The following is a 19,908-nucleotide window of genomic DNA, read 5'->3' as shown; positions in this document are numbered from 1 at the left end:
TTACGCTATCATTCCCAATGGAATTCAAACAAGACATGATATCAAGATTTAAACTTTGCTTATTTAAACTCAATGGAAACTAATCATGCAATAATTTAATTAAACTAATAATGACATCAATGAATTGCAATAGATGTTTAATGGAAAATGAAGCTAGATTATAAAAAACAACTAACTTTATTAATCTAATGAAAAGTAACAATGATTCAATAATCTATATTAAAACAAGGTATGAAAAATAATTAATTAATGGGATAAAACTCAAAACTAGATCTAGATCTATCTTTTTCTAACCCTAAACTCCATTAACATTAGCCTCCTAACCTAACTTATTTTATAACCTAACTATCTACCATTAACAAAGAGTCAAGCTCTTGTTTTTATACTTTCAGATCCAAAAATCGTGCATGGGCTTGGAGCCATGTTTTGGGCCAGAGAATCAGGCCCAAAACCCAATTATTTCAGTCCAAAAAGGCCTCTTTAGCTGCAGTTGGCTTCAACAGACTTTTCGTCCAGTTTTGCTCTTCTGATTGGGTCAAAGCTTAGACCATTGGAAAGAACTTTCCGAGCCGGTCGTTTTGACATAAGGTAGGCCCAATTCCGAGGTCTGAGTCCAAAGATATGGCCTTCGGAAGTTCTGCTGACTTTGTGTGCTGTTTCTACCTGCGTCGACTTTTCAGCTTTTGACCGGGCTTTAGAAAGGCTTTGTCTTCTTCAATCTTAGCCTTTAATCACAAAACTCCTTAGCAACCGACCTTTGCTCCTTTATCTCACTAAAGTGGCACATTTCTACACATAATGGACTTTGAAGCTTGAAATGCATAAAAACACGTAATCAGTATTAACTCTTAATTATTACTCACATAATTGGTCTAAAAGTATGACTGTTATAGGGTTAAAACTAAATTTTTGGGCTCTTATCAAACCACCCCCAAACAACATTTTGCTTGTCCTCAAGTAAAGATGAGAAATTAAAATAAGTGACTAAAAATGGAGTTCTATCTACTCTCGTTTCGCTGAGTGCGATTGCATTGACCATATGCAACAAGGCCTTAAACCACTAGGAATTCCCTAGTGGACGAGTTATAGCCTCATGAGAGTTTTCCAGTGAAGGTACTCACAAACTTCATCTATACTACAACGACTAAGAAATAAAACTATTGTTTCCTTATTCATGCTCTAAATTAACTATACCTCTCACTAGCAATGCATATAGAGTAATCAAGTCAAAACCTAAGCTAATATATGCATAATAATCAATCATCTACAATAAACATATATACAATGAGTAATACTATGAAATGTCTAGCAGGTTCGTTTCTGAAACTCGGAATAGCGTCCTTAAATAGGTTCTCACAATAATAGTCAAGATACAACACTCTGATTTTTCCACTCAAGTTTCGCTACTCCAGTGTGCAGTGGGGACACTTTACCTTACAATCTCAATGACAACAAGGAAGCCGGAGTCGATCAAATACATCGGCCACTTACTAACACACTAACCTATTCCTAATTGAGCTAGAGGTCTTTATTAGGTGTTGCGGGGATTAGGAGATGGTCTAAGAAGGAAGGAAATGGATATTCAAAAGAACAAGTCTGAGATAATAGAGTCTTCATATTATGTAACTTAGAGAAAACCTTGTTATTTTCTTTTGCTTCTATACTTTGTTTCCATCCTTAGCCATATTTTTCTTTTTCTTTTCTTTGGCTTTTGACTTTCTTTTATTCTATTTTTGGAGTTTTTATTTTATTTCTATTTTTATTTTTCTTTTCTTTGGATGGAAACTTCTTTTCTTTATTTTCTGAAGCAATTAACTAACTTTTGTTTACACAAGTTTTTTCTCTTCTTCTTTCTTCCTCATTCTATTCTCAGACTTATTCTAGATTGGGTAGGTTGATTTTTTTTTTTTTTTTTATTTTGTTTTGTTTTTGTAACAGGGTAAAGGAATTTTAGTTTATGGAAGGCTAAAGAAAGGCTTAGAGGGGCGACTAGCGGAAAATAATTCATAGGTTTGAATTTCTGGCTATATCGATCCAAAGAGGGCCTAAATTCTCGCTTAGGATATGGCATAGTGATCAAGCAAGTGCACGTGTGATTTCTCTATCCGGATTTTACTTCTCCCTTGTGTCATTTCTCAAATGTTTCGCTCATATAAGGCTTTAGGCTATATTCTCACAGGATTTGTAGAATAAGTACTCTAGCCTAGATTTCAGAAACTTACTGCTAACAATCATCGATACTCATGTAATATATTTATAGATAGATGCAAAGATTGTTACCTACATATTAACCTAAGTTTCTAAAAATTATTCTAATGCAAAAGCTACGTAAGATTTCTAGATTATTAAGAGCATAGCTACGTAAGCTACGTAAGAAACAATACCAATATTCCTAAGTGTATAGCATAACTTATTTATTTATATTTTTGAATTTTTGAAATTTTAACTAGAAAACAAATGCATATTATACCTATCTATATCCTAACAGATGCCTTAATTACACGTATTTCTATGCCCCCCAAACAAGAAGCATGCTTTCTCCTCAAAGCATTTAAATGAAGAAGGTAGGAAAAATACCATTGAAGCGCTGTGAAATTCAGGAACATCTGCAAAACAAGGTTAGAACGTACTAATGTAGGAAATAAAAACTGACGCAACTCTATACGAGTTCTACCCATTATGGGGTTAACAAGAATGAAATTGCTTGGGACATAAGAAGACACTAACTAGAATTAAAACTTACCTTATCTCCCGCTTTACTCATCATCTTCCTCATCCTCTTCTTCTATAAAGAAGTGAGGTTCCTTCGCGTCCTGCCATGCCATGATAATTTGCTAGGCTTCCCGCCATTTATCATCTATTATTGCTAACCTATTAAGAGCCACTTGGTCTGACGGGGTGTAGGGTGCAACCTGATGAGGTTGTATCATCCAACCTTGCCAAGTCATTGCACGGAAAGTTCGAATAATACTATTGGTGGGTCGTACAGTGTCGACCGTAATCCAATCCGTGAAACGTGTACAAAAAACAAGAAAGAAATATAGCATAATACGGGAAATTAGAACAGTCATAAGAAGGTAGTTATGCCTCATGCTATGGGATCGAGCTAAACTAGACATCAAGGTTCGGGGAAGGTCATGACACATACGTCCCCGGCTAAAGCAAGGAAGAGGCGCGCAAGTGGCATCATTCACGTAAGAAAAAACGCGCCATTCCCCTAAAATGTTTAGCATGATCCAAAACATAACAGTTCCTATGTTCATGGACAGGCTACCACAGGCGACATTATATTCCCCTTGGTCCTCGATACGGAAAATGCCTGCCCCATAGGACTCATGCAAAAACTCATAAGTGTAGACATACATATTATCTACCCAATAACACCATGGGTCTTGTATTTCAGCGGGCATAGCAAGTCCAAGAACAAATGCTAGCAAGAACCTGGTAATTTCCATTGGTTCATTATCAATGTTGATGGAGAACACTTGTTCTGCATCTGGTCTCTCAAAGAAAATGCAGTTATCGTAAAAATAAGATGCTAGTGTTGGAGAATAATGTGCATCAGGTCTTACCATAAGCGGTTCCCAGCCAACGTATGTGATCGCCTCGCGAAACCAAACACCATAATTAGTGCTTTGGAACAAATCTTCGAAAGACTATTCCGGTATCAATGTAGGAGATGTCATCTCAAAATTACGCTCTGGAATAGCTGCGAATGACCCGGCAACAACCCACAGAAAACTGGAATTTTTCTGGTCCACGGAAGTCAGGGCGCGAGTGCGCTCTGAAGATTTTGGAATTCCAGCGTTTGAGCCCGAAGTCGCTCACCACCTTTGCGCCGAAAAAAGCTCCTGCAAAAATTCGACAAAAGTGTAGGCGCGAGTGCACTTCTCAAGCGCAGGCGCCGCCCAGTGCTTGACTTTTCAGCTTTTGACCGGCTTTAGAAAGGCTTTGTCTTCTTCAATCTTGGCCTTTAATCACAGAACTCCTTAGCAACCGACCTTTGCTCCTTTATCTCGCTAAAGTGGCACATTTCTGCACATAATGGACTTTGAAACCTGAAATGCATAAAAACACATAATCATTATTAACTCTTAATTATTACTCACATAATTGGTCTAAAAGTATGACTGTTACAGGGTTAAAACTATAGTTTTGGGCTCTTATCACTAAGATGTTATATGATTAAAGGCCAAGATTCAAAAAGAAAAAGTCTTTTTAAAAGCGCAGTCAAAGCTGAAAAGTCAAAGTCAACGCGGGCAGAAACAACACACAAAAGTCAGCAGAACTTCCGAAGACCGTATCTTTGGACTCGGACCTTGGAATTGGGCCTACCTTATGTCAAAACGACCGACTCATAAAGTGCTTTCCAATGGTCCAAGCCTTGACCCAATCAAAGGATCAGAAGTGGACGAAAAGTCAACTGAAATCAAATGTAGCTGAAAAGGGCTCTGTGGACTGAAGAGATTGGGTTTTAGGCTTGATTTTCCAGCCCAAAACATGGCTCCTCAGCCCATGCACGAAAATGTGGATCTTGTCTCCTCCATTTCAATACAAAAGATGAAACTCTTAAGAAAAGTAGAAAATTAGGTAGCCATTGGAGCATAATTTTAGATCTAGATTTACCTTTCAATTAATTAGTGTTAGAACAAGTAGATTATTATTTTCGAATCAAATATTAGTTTCGTAATAAAGTATTCATTTTCATCTCAATTTAGTTTATCTATTAAATTCTTATTTAGTTTTAGTATTGTTAAATTTGATTGAAATCATTACTATTGTAGTTCAAATTAGTAAATTTACAATCTTTATATGATGTCTTGTTTAAATTCAAGTGGAAATGATAGTTTAATGACTCTAGGCTAAACCTCCATTAGAGGGGTTTGAGGAAGCCTTGATGAAAGCTTGATTGTTGTTAGCGTAGAATAGTCGTAATTTTCTATTCAAATCTAGAAAGTAATTAGTACACCATAAGAATGGGTTTGATTGCTTCACATGCTAGTTGTTAGTTGGTAGAGATTACCATGAACAATTAAGAATTAGAAACACCCAATTGCTATGCGAAAGCATTGCAATTCAGATTACGACGAATCTTCGCTAGTTAATTAAGTCGAATTAAGGTCTAAACAATCCCCCCTAATTCCTTATCATATAGTCAATTTAGCACTTCATAGTTGAGTTATTGGTATCTTGTTAGCATAATTTGCATCGTAGTATAATTCCCATCATACTCTCATTAACTTTGGATAGGACCGGTAATAATAGAAAATGTTACTACTAAAGAAGTAGGAGTGGAATGAGTCTTTTACTCCAACTCTATTGCGATAGTATCGAGAGTAGAAAAACTTTGATAACTTAGCACACAAAATAGTTTTAGTTTTACTTGTGTTGAGTTTAATCACTTATTCGTAGGTAAAAATATCATTTTACTTTTATCACCTTCTATGACTGGAGCATCTTCTGAACGATCTGGGCTGCGCTGGCTTTTTTGCCTGATTTCTCCAGTCATTGGATAAGGTCATCGAGGTGTTGATTAGTGATTCTAGTGAGGGCTGTAACTGCATTATTGTCGATGGCATCTAGAGTCACGTTGTTGGTGTTGGAAGTGGTTTGCTCGCGCATAGCTTGGTTCTCTTGCTAGAGCGTGGTAAATGATTCGTGGATAAACTTTACTTGATCTAATATAGCTTTTAGTTGTTCTTCCATGGTGATTTTCTAACCAGTTTCTTGGGCTTGAGAATATAGTGTAGGTGTTTTTCTCAAGGAAACAAATCAGCAGACGGTGCTAATGTAGAGGTGTGGATTTGTATCTACTACCTGATGTTGAGGTTGGTAGGGAATGGCTACACTCTTTCTAGGGATAAGAGTTGCCTAAATATCAAATTCATTGGGTGAACTTGAATCTAGCCTTACGTAGTTCATCTCTTTCTACGTATAGATATTTGAGCTGACCTTCCTTATTTGCTCCAGGCCGTTGTCAAGTGTAGATCCATATTTTGTGCTATATATCTTGATAATTCGTCATTACTTCTACTATTACAAAATAAATGTCTCCATGATTGGTGCGTTGCCTGAGCTTCAGGATCGCGGTCGATCATTTGTTTCCATGTATGGTTGTATCTGGCATTTGGCACGACCTGTGTTTAGGTCGTGGTTACGTCCTGGTGGTGTAGTACGACCTAGGGATATATGAGCTGTGAAGACATAACCTGGAGTGTGGACATGTGTACTATAGTGATATGTTTGAGAACGGAGGGTACTTACATTAGGCATTGCTCATGTCTCCAAAAGGGTTAAACCCATCACTTGCAAGGCCAAGTCAAACATTGCGAGGATCACTAGGAAACGCCTGATGCTCCTTCTTATCAAAATCTTTCCAGACTTTTGAATCTGCAGGATGCCTTAGTACATTGTCCTCCCAACTCATTTTTGTTTATGCCATCTCATGCATGTCTTCAACAGTCATTCTCTACGTAAACAACCTCTGCAGCCTAGGCTTAAGTGGAAAGTGCCTCAAGACTTTTTGTGGTACTTTTTTACCCTTCTTTGATTAATTTTGTACCTCGGTTAACGACAAACCAGACAACTTTCAAGATCTTTGTCTTCTTTCCAAAAGAGCATACAATGATACATGCATGCATGTATGGATACATTATGCCTTAACCCATGTCCCGCAATAATGCCTTGGCCACATAATGGGACTTCGGGAGTGTTTCACCAGTTGGTAATGCAGTATTAATCAACTTGAGAACCATCTCAAATGATTTATTGCTCTAGCGATTAATTACCTTTAGATGAAACAACTTCACGAGAAAATCCAACATACTAAATTTTTCACAAACCGGATACAGAGGTTAACAGGCTTCAAGCAAAATTTTATCAAATGGTTTTGGATTGATATCTCTTATATTAGGATCAATAAATAGTTCTGAATGCTGCACTTCCGGCTGTGAAATACCCAAATGACTTGGTTCTAAATCTGCAAGCATCTCCTCTACCCCACGATAGAGTCCACCTTCACCACCCGAACCATCATCATCGTCATCATCATCATCACTCACTACTTCAAAAGGTTCACCATGATGAACCCATTAAGTATACTCTTTGTCGATACTTGAAGTAAATAAATGATCATTTACTTCATCGATGTGCAAGTAGTACCTATTATTGCACTTCTTGCATGGACATCGACATCAGCTTTTCTTGTCTAAATGATTTTTGGCATGTGCAATAAAATCTCTAAGACCTTGTACATATTCAGGCCTATGCGACATACTCATCCAATTTTTATCCATATTTGTGCCTATCGACAAAAGGTAATAAAAAAGAATTAACAAAGCTTTGGTAAAGCTTTGCTTTTATTGAAAGCAGTAACCAGATAGATTTCAAGTCCAAAACTATCCAATATTGGAAAAACAATAGGTACAATTTCATTACCTAAACAGTCCAAGAACATTAATTATAAGAGTATTGATGGTGTTGCAAATAATGAGATTAGTTTAGTTGAAGTGCACATTAATGCTTCCTCCTAACTATAAATTCTTTGAAATCAAGAAAGGATTAAGCAGTGCAATTTTCCTATCTTTTAGTCCTTCCTTTAATCATCAGGACACATTCTTTACAATTAATACATAATCGCCTTTAGAAGAAAAAGGAAATATCATGTAGAAAAAGGAAATCTTAGTTCTCTTTGTAACATCCAAGCTTTTTTATCCATTCTTTTACCTGTAACGTCCCAGTTACGTAACTTATGCTTGAAAATATTTATACAACCCATTGACAAATCAACCCATTACAAAAGCAAATAACGCTAATGGTACTATTATATACAATGGAGCTAACACATCAAAACCCAAATTTTCTCTATCAATTAAAAAAGTAACACAAAAAGAATATATATATATACAGATTGACTTTACCTAAAGTAGGAGAGTTTGGTTTTCAGCAAAAGAGCATTGGGACGGTCTTTGACAAAAGTTGTTCTTCTTGAAAATAAAATGAAATTTGAATCTATTAAAAGAATTTGGAAACTTGACCTTGCTGCCAACTGCCAGATGTTCATTTGCTTGCATCCTACTACATTAACTACGGACACTCAAGAATAAAGTAAAGTTTGAAGCAAGAAAGTTCAACAAGGAAAGACTGCTAAGACAGACAACAAGCCTATGGCTGAAATGTTTGGGGGAATACAATCAAGAAGTTAGCTTGACAGAACAGGGAGTGAATAGTCATAAACCTATGGATGAATTTATGCACTAGGAGAACAACAAGATGGAGGAATTGAGGGGTATCCCTCGCTATGTGTGAGGGAGTAATATACACTTCCAATAAATATTAAGCATGTTGTAGGAACCGTTATGGTTTTGCCGAATGATTTACTATGAACCGCGAAACACCCACGCGCAGCGAAATAAGGGGTGTCATGGTTTGGTTAGAAATTTACCTTTCGAATCGGCTAAGATAACTCTGAGAATCCAATAGCTATGAAATCAACAACCACATCTTGATCTTCCGTTGTATTCCTTTCAATAGATTGGACGTTGTGTGGGTAACGATCTACCAACCCCCTTCTTTCTCACAAAGCTAGAATCGATTTTGGATCTATCTTTTCTTGCCTCTCTTTTCAATCCAGATAAATAGTGAATTTCAGATAGGAGAGAAGGGTTTCTATTTATAGGCTACAACAGGGACCATGAGGAGAAATTAGGGTTGGGCCTCCTGACGGGCTTGGGCATCCCATGTTCGCCCAGAACACACGGCCCAAGTCCGTCAACAAATGGCTTATTGCACTAAAGGTCATTTTTGTACTACCGCCCTAATCCCAAATTACGTGTATTACGTTTATGGGCTCCATATTATATGCTCGTTGATCTCCCCGTGTTTAAGATATCGAATGTCCGTTGATTAAGTCAAGTTACTGACAACTACATTAATCAACTTCATATGTCCTTGAGTACCACTCAACCTCATTGTCATGTCAGATCAAATCCACCTGCAGGGTTTACATGACAATCCTTATGAGCTCCTCAAGGGGACATCATCAGCCCGACTTCTTGCGGGACACGAATTCCTTTTATAATCAACAACACACCTTACATACAATGTCATTACCCAATCCACCGAGTTTGTTGATTCACAAATGAATCTCACTCATTGATGATTTAAAGCAATGTACAATGCACGTAAGTGCCCGTTATTATATCCGGATTAAGAGGACAAGCATCCATAATAACAGAGGCGTTTGTTCTCTTATATAGTCAGTATAAAAAGAAACAACCTCACTTGGTCCTATTCAACACACACAAAGTGTACTAGTGTAATCCTATAGTCAAGATAGACTAATACCAGATTATACTACAACCATACCAATGGTTTGTCCAAATCCATTTAGGTTGTGAATGTTTACTTATAATTTATAAGGTACTGATGATATGATCTTCTGTTTGTCAACACACACCATATCATCTATAACATAAAGTATTAGACACATGCATATAACTAATAAGATATATAATATGCATAACATTTGCCTATATTATTCTCATTCAAAATATAAAGAATTAGAGTTAATACAAAAGTAATGTTTTTAGTATATAACCCTATCACATGTGTCCAGCACATTAGAGTTAATAACCAACCTCGTGTCCTCGTCCTCAGAGCTTGCTTCATAGTGACTCGATTTAGGTAAGCAACCTATTTAACTCATGCCCAGAATGATGTCACCACCAACCGATCTCTCGTACTTGACCTGCGAGCTCGCTTCAAAGTGACTCGAGTCGAGCAGACGATCTCACCAAGAAGCGACCTCCTCCACAGTGCTCACTCCTCCCGCTCCACAATGGCTCGTAACATGTCTTTATTACAACCATCAAGACCGAAGCTTCAAGCATGCAACTCATTGATTCTTTATAAGTCGCCATCATGGCTCATAAGTGATATGAATACCTAGATTTGACCTGATGCAGGAATGCGAGAGGTGCGGGCACCTTGCCTATATAAAGAGGATGAGGAACTATGTCTGACCTGATTCAAGTTCCCCCGCCAGCCCCCCCCCCTACCCGCTGGAGAGACAACTTGATACTTAGGCAGTTCGTACATACGAACTCGGTCACTTCAATCCAATCATCCTTTACATTGGAGTCGTCTGTGGATCGAATTACTTAAAAATTCATCTACTCAAAATTTCCATTTCTTCCAACCATCTTCCTAGAATCGTTAATTTTCAAGCCCATGAAGCATGGAGAGCCTCCAAGATCAAATGAAGGTCATGGGTGCACAGATGGGAACCATGAATGACAGCATCACCCTTTTACGATAGGAGAATGCCGCACTGAAACTCAAGTGGCAGCACAAAACCCCAACGAAGTCACAGCTGAAGACGGCATTAACGAAGTGAATCAACAAATCAACGAGCTATCCCAGCGAATTGACCAGAGTGTTATGAAGAAGGATGCCACTCAGATCGTCCAGAAGATGCTGAAAACTTATCGAGCATCCCCATTCACACCAGGGATACTCAGAAAACCGTCCCTGCACGATTTCATACAGCCGTTCTTCGCAATGTATGATGGAAGTTCATGTCCTGGTCAACACGTAGCTCGCTACATCCAGAGCCTCGAACTCGATCTATAATGCACAAGAGTTCGACTACTTGTAGTGCTGCCTATTTCTTGCAAGTCTGAAAGAAGGAGCTCTCGACTGGTTTTACTCGCTGGAACCGAACTCTGTCGATAACTTTGAAAAGCTAACTGATTAGTTCACTAACCATTACTGATAGGGTTATATACTAAAAGCATTACTTTTGTATTAACTCTAATTCTTTATATTTTGAATGAGAATCATATGGGCAAATGTTATGCATATTATATATGTTATTAGTTATATGCATGCGTCTAATACTTTATGTTGTAGATGATGTGGTGTGTAACACACAGAAGATCATATCATCAGTAAGTTATAAAGTATAAGTAAACGGTCACAACCTAGATGGATTTTGACAAACCATTGGTACGGTTGTAGTATAATATGGTATTAGTCTATCTTGACTACAAGATTACACTAGTACACTTTGTGTGTATTGAACAGGACCAAGTGAGGTTGTTTCTCTTTATACTGACTATATAAGAGAACAAACACCTATGTTATTATAGATGCTTGTCCTCTTAATCCGGATATAATAACGGGCACTTACGTGCATTGTACATTTCTTTAAATCATCAATGAGTGAGATTCATTTGTGAATTAACAAACTCGATGGATTTGGTAATGACATTGTATATAAGGTGTGATGTTGATTATAGAAGGAATCCATGACCCGCAGGAAGTCAGGATGATGATGTCCCCTTGAAGAGCTTATAAGGATTGTCATGTAAACCCTGCAGGTGGATTTAATCCGACTTGGCAATGAGGTTGAGTGGTGCTACTCAAGGACATAAGAAGTTGATTAATGTAGTTGTTAGTAACTTGACTTAATCAACGGGCATTCGATATCTTAAAAACTGGGAGATCAACAAGTATATAATATGGAGCCCCTAAACGTAACATGTAATTTGGGATTAGGGCGGTAGTGCAACAACGGCCTTTAGTGGAATAAGCCATTTGTTGACGGACTTGGGCCATGTGTTTTGGGCGAACATGGGAAGCGCAAGCCTGTCGGGAGGCCCAACCCTAATTTTTCCTCATGGTCCCTGTTGTAGCCTATAAATAGAAACCCTTCTCTCCTGGCTGAATTCACTATTCATTTTGATTGGAAAAGAGAGGCAAGGAAAGAGAGAAAGAAAGGGTTGGTAGATCGTTGCCCATACAACGTCCATTCTAAGGATAGGAATACAACAGAAGATCAAGAGGTTGCTGATTTCATAGAGCTTTGATTCTCAGAGTTATCACAGCTAATTAAAATGTATGAATTTCTAACCAAACTGTGAACACCCTTTTATTCCGCTGCTCATGGTGTTTCGCGGTTCATAGTCATTCGATGCGACCATAACGGTTCCTACAATTACGTCCACAACAAATGTACAAAAACTGATGTAGACCCACTCTTTACACTGTCTCAGAAGAAAGATGTGTCAATTCGCTCCTTCTTAGGGCGATTCAAGACAGACCTGCTGTCCATAGAAAGCAACCTCCAAGAGGCCTTTGCAACCTTGGCATTCACCAAGGCAATCTGGAAAAGCACCTAGCTATACAGGTCACTCATGAAAGAGAGTCCTGAAAAATTGGAAGACTTGTACACTCGCGTGTACAAATATATAAACCTACAGGAAGCTTTAGTTAATGACATTGAACAAGAGGAACTTCGTAGAGAAATCTCGACGCGTTGCCCGCCCTCAAACAAACGCGACCCGCACCTCGGGGATAGAAGTCGGTGCGAGGGCCAACGGCGCGAAGTTCACTATGCTAACAAGATCTCCAAGCTACATACTGGAGAAAATAAAATCAGCGGCCTATTATTAACCTGAGGTAAAGCAGCTAGAAGACACACCAAGAAAGCCATACTACGCTTTCCATAAAACAAATTACCGTGAGACCAATGACTGTCATGGACTCAAGCACTACCTCCAAGACCTCATAGAGGCAGGCGATATCAAGCACTATACTGATATGGCAGATGGCGACCTGTGCCATAAGCTCATAGCTCACAAAGAGGGAAGCCATTCTCCTCCACGCCACCACCAACGATGTCGTTCACACGCTAGAGGCAGGGAGAATCACAAAACAACAATATGATCACATTCCAAGATGACTCTATTGCGTCCTCTAGGGAGAAAAGGAGACAAGTAAGCACTCTTCATGGGGTCTACCAATTCTCCTCCCAAGCGGCTCCTACCCCACATACAACAGCCCGCAACTCAGGAGACATCAGTTTCACTGAGGCTAATCTCAACAAGGTGTGTCTCTCACACAATGACGCCCTAGTGGTCCACGTCAAGATTAGCGACTAGACTGTTAAGCGCGTTTGGATCGACCCAGGCAATTCGTGTGACATCTTATTCTACCGAACTTTGAAGGAGATGAACATGCCCAGGTCAGTCATGATCGATCCAATAGCCCCCCTCTATGGCTGATAAGAGCCCAAAACTGTAGTTCTAACCCCTTAATAATCATACTGTTAGACCAATTATGTGAATAATAAGTAAGAGTTAATACTGATTACGTGTTTTTATGCATTTCGGGCTTCAAAGTCCATTATGTGCGTAAATGTGCCACATTAGCGAGATAAATGAGCAAAAGTCAGTGAGAACTTCCGAATGCCATATCTTTGGACCAGACCCTCGAATTGGGCCTACCTTATGTCAAAACGACCGGCTCGGAAAGAGCTTTGCAATGGTCCAAGCCTTGACCCAATCAGAGGAGCAGAAGTGGACGAAAAGTCTGTGGAAGCTAACTGCAGCTGAAGAGGCCTTTTTGGACTGAAAGAATTGGGTTTTGGGCCTGATTCTCTGGCCCAACCCATGGCTCCAAGCCCATGCACGAATTTTGATCTGATGTATAAAACAAAAGCTTAGCTCTTTGTTAATGGTAGCTAGTTAGACCTAAATTAAGATATAGAATTCTAGATCTAGTTTTATTAATTAAATTAAGTTTTAGTTCCATTTAAATTCTTGTTTTAGATTAAATCTCTGAATCATTGTTCTTGATTGATTAGATAAATAAAGTAGTATTTTTTATCAAGTTCGAATTTGTCATTTCCATTTTAGATCTAAATTCAATTCTTGTCATTGTTTTATTCCAGCCATTAAATTAGATTCATTATTGCTAAATTAAGTAATTCTCAATTTCTCACATTATGTTTAGTTTAGATTCAATGGTAAATGTTAGATTGATGACTCAAGGCTAAACCTCCATTAGAGGGGTTGATGAAGCCTTGATGAAAACTTAGTTGTTTAGTATAGAAACGCTTGTAGAATCTATTCCACTATAGAAGGTCGTGTTTAAGCCATGAGAATGGGTGGGCACCTCACATGCTAGTTAGTACTTGGTAGAAATGCCATGAAAACTAGAGATTAGACTCGAATTCTTGCCGTGAAACCGTAAGAATCGAGATACCACAATCTGTACTAGGTCATTAAGTTAGATTCGAGGTGGATTCGATTCCCCTCTAATTCCTTTATCTAGAGTCAAACAATAGTATTTCCATAGCATTTGTAGTTAATTTCTAGTAATCATCTTAATTAAGTATCGTGAGTATAATATTTAAAGAAAGCTCTCATTGACTTAAGAGCTTAATTAGTTAGACTTAGAAAACAATCCGTGCTAGAGAACTAGGAGTGGAACGAACTTCGTACTCCATTTAGTGCAATTCGCATTGAGAGTAGAAGCTTTGATAATAGACACTTAAAAGAAAAGTTTAGTTTACTTACGTTAGGATTCATCGTTCATTTCGTAGGTAAACTACTCATTTTATAATTATCAAATGGCCACCGCCCATCTTAGTTGCACTTTTAGCATTGTTTTCTTTGTAGAAGTAGTTATTTTAAGTCCCATTAAACCCACCCACCCTTGTTTGATTCATACTTGGGTTGCCGCTTCAGCTTTGGAAAAATTCGAGAAAATACAATCGAAGGCCACGCTTCAAAGAGAGCGACCAGCCGCTATCTTACCGAATTTCGTTTACAAGAGAGCGCTACCACAAAAGAGCTGACCAGCTTATCTTACTCGAGCTCGACATTGCCTTGGCCCAGGCCTAATACTTAAGCGCCCGCCCCTTTCTCAAAAAATTCAGGATTTCCACGGTTTGATTCAACTTCGAGTTGCCAAGCTTTTCAGTGTTCTAATCTCTTATATACACTCAACACGCTGCATACACAAGACGCTATTCATAAGCTTAAGCAAGGACGCTTATCGGTATTCCTTTCTTCCATACCTCGCATTTTCCAGCTAGAGGTTTTATACTAGTATATCGAATTGTTTGGAGTGTTGCATGTTAGTTAAGCTCAACTTAGTCTTGCATGAGATTAAGGTCCGGTCGAACAAAACAACAAACGTAATTACACCACAACAAACAAGTCTATCTAGTACACCACCCACCCACACCTCTAACTACTATCACACACACCATACCCGACATAATGGGTGAAGAAAGAGAGACTCCTCTCTCCGACTTCTACAAAGCTTTGAGCGATAGCCCTAAGTCTTGCATCGCTCTAGCAGACCCAACGGGATTTTGAATCCCCCAAACATATTTAATTTGTTACCCGCTTTTCATGGGTTAGACCATGAAAAACCTTATCGGCACGCGTAGGATTGAACAAGTCCTTATAACATTCCACCATCCCTACGGTTGGTACCTGAATGCATTAAACTAAGGGTATTTCCTTTCACATTAGCCGATAAGGCGGCTTTGGTTAACCGCCCAAGCTCCTAATTCTGTGGACTCGTGGGCTAAACTTGTTCACCTGTTTATGGAACATTTTACCCACCCCTAAAGACGGATGAAATGCTTTCCAAGATTCATTTCTTCCGGCGTAACCCTCATGAATCATTTTCTCGAGGCATGGAATCGTTCACCGATCTCCTTATAGAGTGTCCACACCATAACCTAGCAAAAGACACGTTAGTTCGTGCCTTTTCAAAGGACTTCAACATCACCATAAAGAAGTCCTTGACATAATGAATGGGGTAGTTTCCTAAGTAAAGGAGCCCTGAGGCTTACAAATTTTTAGAAGACCAAACTAAACGGAATAATAATTGGGGGAGTGATGATATCCCCGCCCGCTTAGTTCTTCTTCAAATAAGGCCGCTAGTATGTTTGAGAATAAAACCCATCCGTAACTTAAAAAAAATTTAATCGAATCTCTAACTAAAAAGTGGAGGCTATTTCTGTTCAACAAAAGCCTATCCCCGTCATGAATGTAAACTCCAACCCATGTAATTTCTGTTTGAGTCCGTGAGCACCCTCGACAATTATTGTCCTCTAGCTTATGAACAACAACCACTAGAGCAAGATAATGTTTACTCTATTAATAACTATCCTATTCCTAACGCCCCTTGGAGATAGCATCCCAACTTCAGTTGGAGAAATAATCAACAAGTAACACCTCCAGGGTACAATAATCAAAACGTTAGGCAAGCAAACAATTATAACCAAGCTTCACTTAGACACGGACAAGGACAAAGTCAAGGGAATTATAATAATTATAACAACCAAGCGCTAAAACCTAGGCAAGGTCAAGCACAAGGTCAAAATAATTATAATAATTATAATACCAATAGAGGTATCGTTCGGTTAATAATAATAACTATCACAACCCACCCATAAATAATCAACGAGATAGTTCCAACGCACCACCCGCGGACTGACTACTACACCTACACAACCGATCGTGATCGACGCCTTTATACAAAGTTACCCAACAACTTTTCCAATCAATGACTAAATCAAACGAACAGATCTTACAATCAATAAATCAGGGCATACAACAGTTAGCCCAAGAGAAAGCCCAACCAAAAGGCGTGTTTCCAGGTCAAGCTATACCAAACCCTAAAATAGCAAACACAGCCTTTGAGGTAAACGGTAATTCTAGTACGGAAACTACAATCGTAGGTAACCTAAATGCCATCACCACTCTCCGTTCTGGAAGAGTGGTTGATAACAAAGTAATCGCCCTATAGTTACCCCATCGAGATTCCCTACACCGGATATCGAACTAGATAATCAAATAGAAACTGAGGAGCCTACCATGGTAGAGGTACCGCTTAAACCACAACCAAAGAAACCGAAAAGCCAAGGTTACACAGTTAGTAGAGCCATATCGCGAAATATAGAGCTTAAACCACCGCTCCTCAAAAATTAGCCATGCTAACTAGGGATACAAACTTTGAGGAAATTAGGAACGTTTTCAAGAATCTAACGATAAACCTCCCTTTTCTCGAAGCTATTAAAAAGCTTAACCACGCTTAAGTTTCTTAAAGAGTTGTGCACTACTAGGGCGAAGATCTAACATACCCAAAGACGCTTTTAACTCCAATAGCCCCAACTTTATCCGAAAATAATGGAATTGTTAAGTACAAGGACCCCCGGGTCGCCCCATCAGAAAATGCACCTTAGGAGATTCCCACACGACGGGCTTTATTAGACACTCGGGCGAAAGTGTTAACTTACTCCCCGTGATTACTTGTATAAACAAATAGGTCTACAGAAATGCAACCTACAAAAATAACGCTGCAATTAGCGGACGTGTCAATTAAGTATCCTAAAGGTGTAGTGGAAAACGTGCTTTGTTAAGGTTCAGATTTCTACTATCCCCGCTGATTTTGTTATCCTCGATACGTAAGTCGCTAATGACTCGCATCGATCATCTTAGATTTCCTTCTTGGCAACCGCCAACGCTTTTATAAATTGTCACGATGGAAAGATGTCCTTATCTTTTGGCCATCTTTAAACGAGGTAAATGTTTTAAAATGATGAAACAGCTACGATTCGCCTATAGATGGGGAGGTTAGCATGATCGAGAGTTTAGCTCAAGATTATTTTAACAACACGCTTCCCCGAAAACAATATGTACAAATTCCTTTCTTTTGGAACTTCTGATTTTGTGAATGACTCCTACTTAGAGGAGGTCAACACCATTCGAATCCACACCAATTGTAGACCCGTCGGTTGCTCCATATATCGAGTATGAAGACTTGCTACCTAAGCAAGTATTCATTACACAAGATAAGGACACTTATGAAACATCAACGACACCGGTCCAACCAATTCTTAAACCTCTTCCCCGAGTTAAAATATATTCAACTTGATCCGATGGTAGTCACCCGATAATTATATCTTCTCTGCTAACTAAAGATGAAGAGACATCGTTAATAAGGGTGATTAGGGAACATCGGTCTGCGATTGGTTGGTCCTTAGCCGACATTAAGGGCATCGACCTAATGTCCGCGACTCATCGTGATACATTTGAGGATAACGCCAAGACTTCTCGCGAACCTCGGCCGCTTGAACCCCCGCCATGAAAGAGGTGGTTAGGGGAAGAAGTTTTGCGATTCATCGATGCGGGTATTATATACCCAATCTCCGATAGCGAATGGGTAAGTCCCATTCATGTAGTTCCTAAGAAATCGGGAATTACCATGGTATCGTAACGGGAAGGGTGACTATGTTGTCACCAAGGTCCTATGAAATGGAGAATCTGTATTGATTACGACGCTTAAATGCTATGACATGAAAGGATCACTTTCCCCTTACCATTTATAGATCGATGCTTGAACGCCCGGCCGGGTCATGCCTTTTATTGTTTCCTGGATGGCTACTCCGCTATTTTCAGATTATTATTGATATTGATGACCAAGAAAAGACAACCTTCACATGTCCCTTCTAACATATGCCTATAAACGAATGCCTTTTGGCCTTTGTAATGCTCCCGCACCTTCCAAATGGTATGCTTCATATATTTAGTGACATGGTAGAGCTTTATGGAAGTTTTCATGGATGATTTTTCTATCTATGGAGACTCCTTCACGCATCGCTTGTCTAACCTCGTCTAAGGTTTTGACACGGTGTGAAGAAAAGAGCCTCGCTTTTAAATTGGGAAAAGTGTCATTTCATGGTCAAAAGGGCATAGTACTAGGTCATATTGTATCTAGTGATGGCATCGAAGTAGATAAAGCCAAACTAGATAAGATAGCGACCCTACCTAAACCACGGCCCGTCCGCGAGATTAGAGCCTTCTAGGCCACGCAGGTTTTATAAAGGTTCATTAAAGATTTTTCAAAATAGCTAGGCCTTTAACTAACCTGCTTTTGAAGGATGCAATCTTTGATTTTAATTTTAATCAGAACAGGCTTTTGACACCTTTAAAAGCCGCCCTAACCATCGCACCTATTATACCTCCCGATTGGTCAAAACCTTTCGAACTCATGTGTGATGCTAGTGACTATGCAGTTGGTGCCGCTCTTGGGACGTAAACTAGATAATAAGTCCACTGTTATTTATTATGCTAGTAAAACTTTAAACGATGCTCAACGGAATTATACAACTACTGAAAAGAATTTTAGTCGTCATTTATGCTTTAGATAAATTTCGGCCTTATTTGGTTGGTTCTAAAACTTTAGTTTACACGGACCATGCAGCCATTAGGTACCTTCTTGCAAAGAAGGATGCTAAGCAGATTAATCCATGGATTCTTCTCCCGCAAGAGTTCACATTAGAAATAAAGGACAAAAAGAGGGTCGAAAAACGAGTTGCCGACCACCACTTATCTAGACTTACAAATGACGATAGTAGTGATTCCCGGAGTCCATACCGACTCTTTTCCCCGATGAGCATCCGTATGCTATTTTTCATCACCATGGTATGGACATCGTGAAATTATTTAGCGGCTGATGTTATGCCTCATAATTGGTCAAGAAATGAACGTAGCAGTTCTTGGCCGAGTCAAGTTATACTATTGGGATGAGCCCTACCTTTTAAGTATTGTGCGGATCGATTATTCGTCGTTGCATTCCCCGCTGGGAATATAATGAAGTTCTATCCTTCTCGCCATGACAAAGAGTGTGGTGGCCACTTTAGTGGAATGAAAACAGCCGCTAAAGTTCTTCAATGTGGATTTTATTGGCCTACCCTTTTAAGGATGCCCAAGTGCATTGCAAGACGCGGTATTCGCTGCCAACAACTTCGGGCGAATCACTGCCGTAATATGATGCCTTTAAATCCAATCTTGATAGTAGAAATTTTCGATGTTTGGGGTATTGATTTCATGGCCCTTTCCCCGCTTCCCACGGTTATATTTATATTCTAGTTGCCGACTACTACGGTCTAAATGGATAGGCCCTAGCTTGCCGTGAGCAATGACCATATGACCGTAGTATTTTTATTAAAGAATACATTTTCTGTAGGTTTGGCATTCCTAAAGCCATCATTAGTGATGGGGAACACATTTTGCAAATGAGTTGTTGCATCCCTAGTGA

The sequence above is a fragment of the Coptis chinensis genome, chromosome 1 (genome assembly GCF_015680905.1).
Source record: "Coptis chinensis isolate HL-2020 chromosome 1, ASM1568090v1, whole genome shotgun sequence".
In the NCBI taxonomy this organism is placed as follows: Eukaryota; Viridiplantae; Streptophyta; class Magnoliopsida; order Ranunculales; family Ranunculaceae; genus Coptis; species Coptis chinensis.
This window is presented reverse-complemented; position numbering follows the sequence as displayed.